This window comes from Corylus avellana, chromosome ca1, assembly GCF_901000735.1.
Source record: "Corylus avellana chromosome ca1, CavTom2PMs-1.0".
In the NCBI taxonomy this organism is placed as follows: Eukaryota; Viridiplantae; Streptophyta; class Magnoliopsida; order Fagales; family Betulaceae; genus Corylus; species Corylus avellana.
In genome coordinates, this window is record NC_081541.1 from 39,921,849 (window position 1) to 39,928,594 (window position 6,746).

Sequence of the window (6,746 nt, forward strand, 5' to 3'; positions counted from 1 at the left end):
TTCGGTTATCGATTTTGGGATGACAAAAATCAGAAGATCATTAGAAGTCGGAATGTGACTTTTAATGAGTGTGCTATGTACAAGGATGGGTCAATGAAGAACCTGAAGGTACAGAGCATGAACCAAAAAAGTCTAAGTTTGTTAACGTAGATGATCTTTCTGAGAGTACAGTGCAAAAAGAGAAACAATTTGTGGAGGTGGAGCTTGATGAACAATGTTCACTCACGGATGAATGTGATGACAAAAAATCTTCAAGAGACTTATAGAACCGGGAAGAGTCTTATTCTTTAGCAAGAGGCAAAGAGAAACGTGATCAAAAAACAATAAAAATGTATTGCTTTGAGGATATGGTTTCTTTTGCATTGACAGCTAGTAGTGGAGATCCATCGTTTGTTCAGAATGGTACACTAAAAGAGGTGGAGTTACTACGGAGAGGTAAAACTTGGGAATCCTGAGAATTACCCAAGGGAAAAAAGGCTAAAGGGTGCAAATGGGTCTACAGGAAGAAAGAGTCATTAGAGAAAGCTGTATGGTCGACGTGACAGATAGGGAGGCATGGTGTTATGTCTAAATCAGGTCCTATGCTCAAGTTCAAGAGGCGCTTGGACTTAAGGGACACTTGTGGAGTGTGATTGCCCTTGGGGCTGAGGCAGAGACATCCAGAGGGGACACGTTTTGGTAGACTTGATGGAATTCAAGTCAAGGTGGAGATTGTTAAGTATGACTTGAATTAAAAGTCATGGTGGGACCCAGTGGTTTGTCTCCTTCTTCAAGTAGGAGAGGTTCTTGGTTCAACCGGTTTGCTCCTTTACATGTGGGTTTTGGAGTCCTTCTCCTATGTGCACTTGGACTTCTTGTTTGACTTATAGTAGGAGTCCTAGACCAACATGTAAAAGGAAAGTTAAGCTTCTATATAAGGAACAAAGCACAAGGTGAATTTTTGTGTGCCAAACGTGAATATATGTAAGCACCAAAGGGAGGAGAAAAAGAGAGAATTTGAGAGAAGGAGGTACAAGGGCTGCCACGGTATTTTCTTCTTGGTAGTTTTTGGAGGACCAAAAAACAAGTGATTAGAAGAAAAAGGTGTTGCAGAGTGAGAAAATAAAATAGAGATCAAGCTGTCATCTGTTCCAGCAAAAGAAGAGTTTGTACATTTGTCTTTTGCATTCTATTTTGAAAATAATCTCTCATGTGTGATAGTGAGATTTTGGTGTATTGGGACTTTGGGATCTGAGTGATTTTCTCTTTATTATTTATGTACTCCATCTTTTGATAGTGGATTTTCTCCGGGTCGTCTCTGCCAGTGGATATAGGCTTGTTAAGCCAAACCACTTAAATCTTTGTGTCCTGTATGATTGCTTATCTTTGTTATTCCACATTCTTCTTATTTTTCACATCTCACGGGTCTTGGGAAATATGATTAATTTCCTAACACCTTCATCATCAAGTTTCCCAATAGAAATCAAGATGAACATGTCTAACATCCTTAAGAATAAATTTTCACCCCAATGTTGGCTTCTAGTTGTATATCTTACATGCCCACAATTTTGCACTTTGTTTCATTTTACATCCTGGCCTAACTAAAATCAACATTGGTGTAGGAAAGAAGAAATCTTTATGTGGAGTAATATGAAAAGAAGCTGCTGTATCAACTCTCCACGTAGATTCATGACATGCGAGATTAGCATAAAAACTTTATCATAAGCAAATACCACATCATCATCAGATGCAACTGCTGGAGTGTCTTTTTCTTCTTGACGTTCTTCGTCTTTATCTTCCAACTGTTCTCCTTTAAATTTTTTGCACTCTCTTATTATATGCCCAGGTTTGCCACAGTAAAAACATTTAATGTCTATTTTTAAGTTGGATTTTCCTCTTTACTTATCACGGTTGTCATACTTGCAATGTTTTTTGCTTTTACTTCTCTCTCGCCTTTCTGTAATAAGTGTCTCTGAATGAAAAGAAATGCTCTACTCTATTCTTCTTGTCTCTTTATTGAACATACTGTCTTTTATCATACCCATGATTATTACACTTTTGGGAGCCGAATTACTATATGAGACACCCAAAGGTTTCCCAAGTGTCTAGCAAATAACTCAACACAAGTAATGCTTGCATCTCATTATCTAGTGTAAGTTTTATGGTAGACATCTAATTCAACAATCCCTGAAAGTTACTCAGATGCTATGTAACACTATGCTCATCTTTGTACTTCAAATTCATGAGCCTTATTATCACAAAAGCTTTGTTTTGAACAGTCTTTTGTTCATAAAGACTCCAACTTTTGCGAAAGACTACAAGCATTAACTTCTTAATCTACATGATGAAAGACACTTTAGTCAACCCACTGCTTGATATATCCAACAACTCTCCTATTAAATTTCTCCCAATCATCGTTGGTTGCGTTAATTGGCTTCACATATTTCAACTCAATGGGATCAAATAATTCCTTATAATACAAAATGTCTTTAATCTAATCTTCGAAATTGAATAATTGGAAGCAGTGAGTTTAATCATGCTATTAGATGACTTCTCCATTTAATTTACACAAGAACTCCACACAAACAATAAATTAAAGCTCTGATACCATTTTGTTAGGGTGAACTCCAATTTCAGATACACAATAAAATTAATCTACCATTCTTTGTGTAAATTAAATAGTTACACTAACACCCAGAGACGGAGGGAGAGGGGGACCGGGGTGGGCCATGGTCCCCCCCAAAATAAGGAAAAAAAATATTATAAGTAAAAAAAAAAATAAAAATAAAATAAAAATAAAAAAAGTAAAGTTAAAATTTTAATTTTAGTCATTTGGCCCCCTCCAAAATTTAAAAATTGGCCCTATTTTTAAATTTTTTGGCCATATCCAATAAAAACTTTTGGCCCTATTTTTAATTTTGTTGGCCCACACCCACTAAGTTTTTTTATTTTTTATTTTTGGCCCTTACTTTCAAATGTCCACTTTTTTTGGCCCTTATGGTAGTCTTTAGTTCATAAGAAACAACAAAAATAATTTTTTTTAATAAAAAAAATTCTAAAGAACCGAAAAAAAAAATTTGGCTGGTCCCCTCCCATAAAATTTCCTAGCTCCGTCCCTGCTAATACCCAAAATAAACTCACAATGCAGAAATAACTAAGCTGCCCACAAGCAAGACACCAAGATTTTTATGTGGAAAACCCTCCAATGCAAAGCGAAAAATCATGGAACCTAGTCTTGTCAAATCTCCCACTATCAACGATAATGAAGTTACAATGTCTTCTCTAGAAAAATATCTAGAGGTTATCATCACATCAAGAATATATATTTTTTTGGATTAAACATAAATTCATCACTGTAAAAGTGGATTCCAATAAGAATAAAGAAAATTCTTACCAAGCGATCAGTATAAGCAACTAAGCAACTGGAGAGGAATTCTAATGATCGACACTAGTCAATATGTAGCAATCATCATTAAGGAAAAACATAATAAAATTTCATAACGATTGACCACAAACAATCCTCCAATTTCTAACAAATGCGGTTAAGCGAAACCTTTTTCTTTTTCTTTTTCACTCCCCCCTGCGCCGTCACTCTCTCCTTTTTCTCTTCATGTTATTTTTTCTGGAACGGCTTAAATATATATAGCTTGCTTGCCTTTTGTTTTGTTGCCCTTTAAAAGACACGGTGTGTGTCTTTAAAAAGGGCCCATGGGTTGGTTCCCAACAATTTTCTTGAAGCTGACTCATACCGGTATAGAAGCAGGATGAAGATTTGGAGGTAGGTTTCTCTTTTTGTGATTAAAAGCATGTATATTTCTTGAATATCGTAGGGCCATATACTTATTATTCTCATTTCTGTCTGCTGTTCAAATTTAATTGATCAATTATCCCACAACATTAATCTTATGGGATCCGGCTTGAACTACCGCACCATGTGGTGGCCCAAAACGACCCAGTTTGGGGTCGTTTTGGGCAATAAAAAAATAATAATTTTTTAAAAAAAAAATTAATAATATAAAATTAATTAAATATTAAAAAATCAATAATTAAAAAATAACAATATTAAAAAACTAAAACTATTAAAAATAAATAAATAAATAAAAATAAAATCAAATCAAAGGAGTGGCTCGACCACTCCAGTTTGGCGAAGCGAGTGGCTGGAGCCACCCATGGCCAGTCTGGGCGAGGACGAACCACCTCCATAGACAAGGGGGTGGTCCTAGCCACTTTTGAGCCTTTTAAAGGGCCGGACCACTCCCCAGCGGCTCCCAGATGGCTCGGCCCACCCCCATACCGACCCTTGAGGTGGTATCAAACTTCACCCTAGGGGCCCTTTGGGGTGCTCCGCCACCACCAAAACCCAAACCTTGTTAATTTTATTTTTATTATTATTATTTTTTTCTTTTGGCCTTTTGGGAGTGGTTCGGCCACCCCCAGACCGGCCATGGGGCCACCCCATTTTGGCCAAAGGATGGCTGGAGCCACCCATTTGATTTTTATTTTTATTTTGCTTTTATTTTTTAATTATTGATTTTTTCAATACTTAATTAATTTTATATTATTAATTTAAAAAAATTATTTTTTTATTGCCCAAAACGACCCCAAACTCGTTTTGGGCTACCGCATGGTGTGGTAGTTTTGACCTACCGCACCTAAGCCGGATCCAATCTTATGTACCACAAGCTGCCAAATACGTTAGCTCTCAAGTTATTTGACAATTCATAATAATAATAATAATAATAATAATAATAATAATTGGGTCTAATAGCAGGTTTAAGATACTGTGCATATTGTCACTAGTTTGAATTCTCATTTTCCCTCTTATGTGAATATGTTAAAAAAAAAAAAAAAAAATGTATCGTGTTGTCTGTGTTATGATTTGCCCCTTAATTTCCGTGTTCCCAATGAGAAGAAAGCATAAATATATTCCGATAAGATAATATTGTTTCAGGAGAAAAAGTTTTACATATGTACAAACATTAATAACATTCTTGGCTATACTTGCCGACAAAGTCGAAATTTTATCCGATCTATGTGAAAATATTACTTTGCACGGGTCCAAAATTTGACCGGTAGAATTGAGTACATTGAAGTGGCTCCTAGTCATTAAAAAACGGAAAAAAAAAAAAAAAAACATTAAAAAAACTTCTGGCTCTTCATTTTGTATGCTATAATATTTGTTACTTTATTGTATTTCTAGCGCCATTTAAATTCAAGGTTTCAATTAAAACTCTCAACTTAATGTATTTAATTTTAAATCGAGAGTTTTTAAACTTTGAAAAATAATTGTAAAGGTAAGGTTTTCCCTATAATGGGTTTAATGGGTTTAATTGTAAAAGTAAGGTTTTCCCTATAATTAAATCGTAAACAATACAGTGACAAACTCTAGCCCTTTATGATTTTGTAACTAATAGAAGTCTGATCCAATAAAATCTTTTTTTTTTTGATAAGTAAGTAAGAGACTTTATTAAAAGCGTAAGGCGCCCCGAAGTACACTGGAAGTATACAAGGAGGATCACCTAACTAGAAAGTGAAAAGCGAACAAGGAAATCATTATAGCTAATCGAGACCGGGAAAACAAACGCTACAGTCCAAAGATACAGAGTATGGAAACAATAGGATAAAAAGTCCTCGAAAGACCTCTCCACATCCTCGAAGCACCTATTATTTCTCTCTCTCCATAGACACCAAAAAAAGCAAGTAGGCACCATCTTCCAGACTGCAGCACTTCCCCCCTTCCTGCGGACCACCAACAGGCTAGCAACTCGAAAACCCGACCAAGCATCACCCATGATAACCCAAAACGGCCAAAAAAGGCACTCCACAAAGCAGACGCCACCTCACAATGAAGAAGAAGATCCACCGTCTCCTCACTCTTCTTGCACATTCAACATCTGTTTACCACAATCACATTTCGCTTTCTGAGGTTATCTAAGGTCAGAATTTTCTCCCAAGCCGCCGACCACGCAAAAAACGCTGCCCTTGGAGGAGCCTGTGTTCGCCACACACTCTTCCAGGGGAACCTCCTCCCTTCCGAGCATGCCAAGGAGAGAAAGAGAGACTTGACCTTTAACGTACCTCTTTTGGAAGAGTTCCACCATAATCTATCTTCCGACCCTCTTCTCACTCTAGTAGAATGTAACACCTGGGAGAAGGAGGCAAAGGCATCCACCTCCCAATCATGAGCCTCTCTCAAAAAACTCACATTCCACTGGTTGGACCCACCTAACATCTCCACGTTATCCGCAACTGAGGCATCCTTCGCACAAGCAATACTATAAAGGATTGGGAACGCTATCTTGAGAGCTGAATCTCCACACTACCAATCATGCCAAAAGCTAATCCTAGACCCATCCCCCACTTCAAATCTCGTAAAGCCTTTGAAAGTTTCCCACCCTTTCCTAATATTCTTCCATAACCCTACCCCAAACGTGCCTCCAGGCTCAACCGAACACCATCCTCCCCATAAGCTTCCAAACTTCGCATCTATCACATCTCTCCACCAAGCGTCTCTTTCCGACCCATAATGCCACAACCATTTCCCTTAAAGAGCGCGGTTGAAGACCAATAAGTTCCTGATCCCCAACCCTCCCTCCTTGATCGGAGTGCAAACCTGCGACCACTTCACCAAGTGGTATTTGAACTCTTCGCCTATCCCTCCCCAAAGGAAATTGCGTTGAAGCTTCTCAATGCGCTTAGCAACACTCACCGGAATAGGAAAAAGAGACAAGTAATAAGTAGGCAGGTTAGCAAGAGTGCTTTTAATA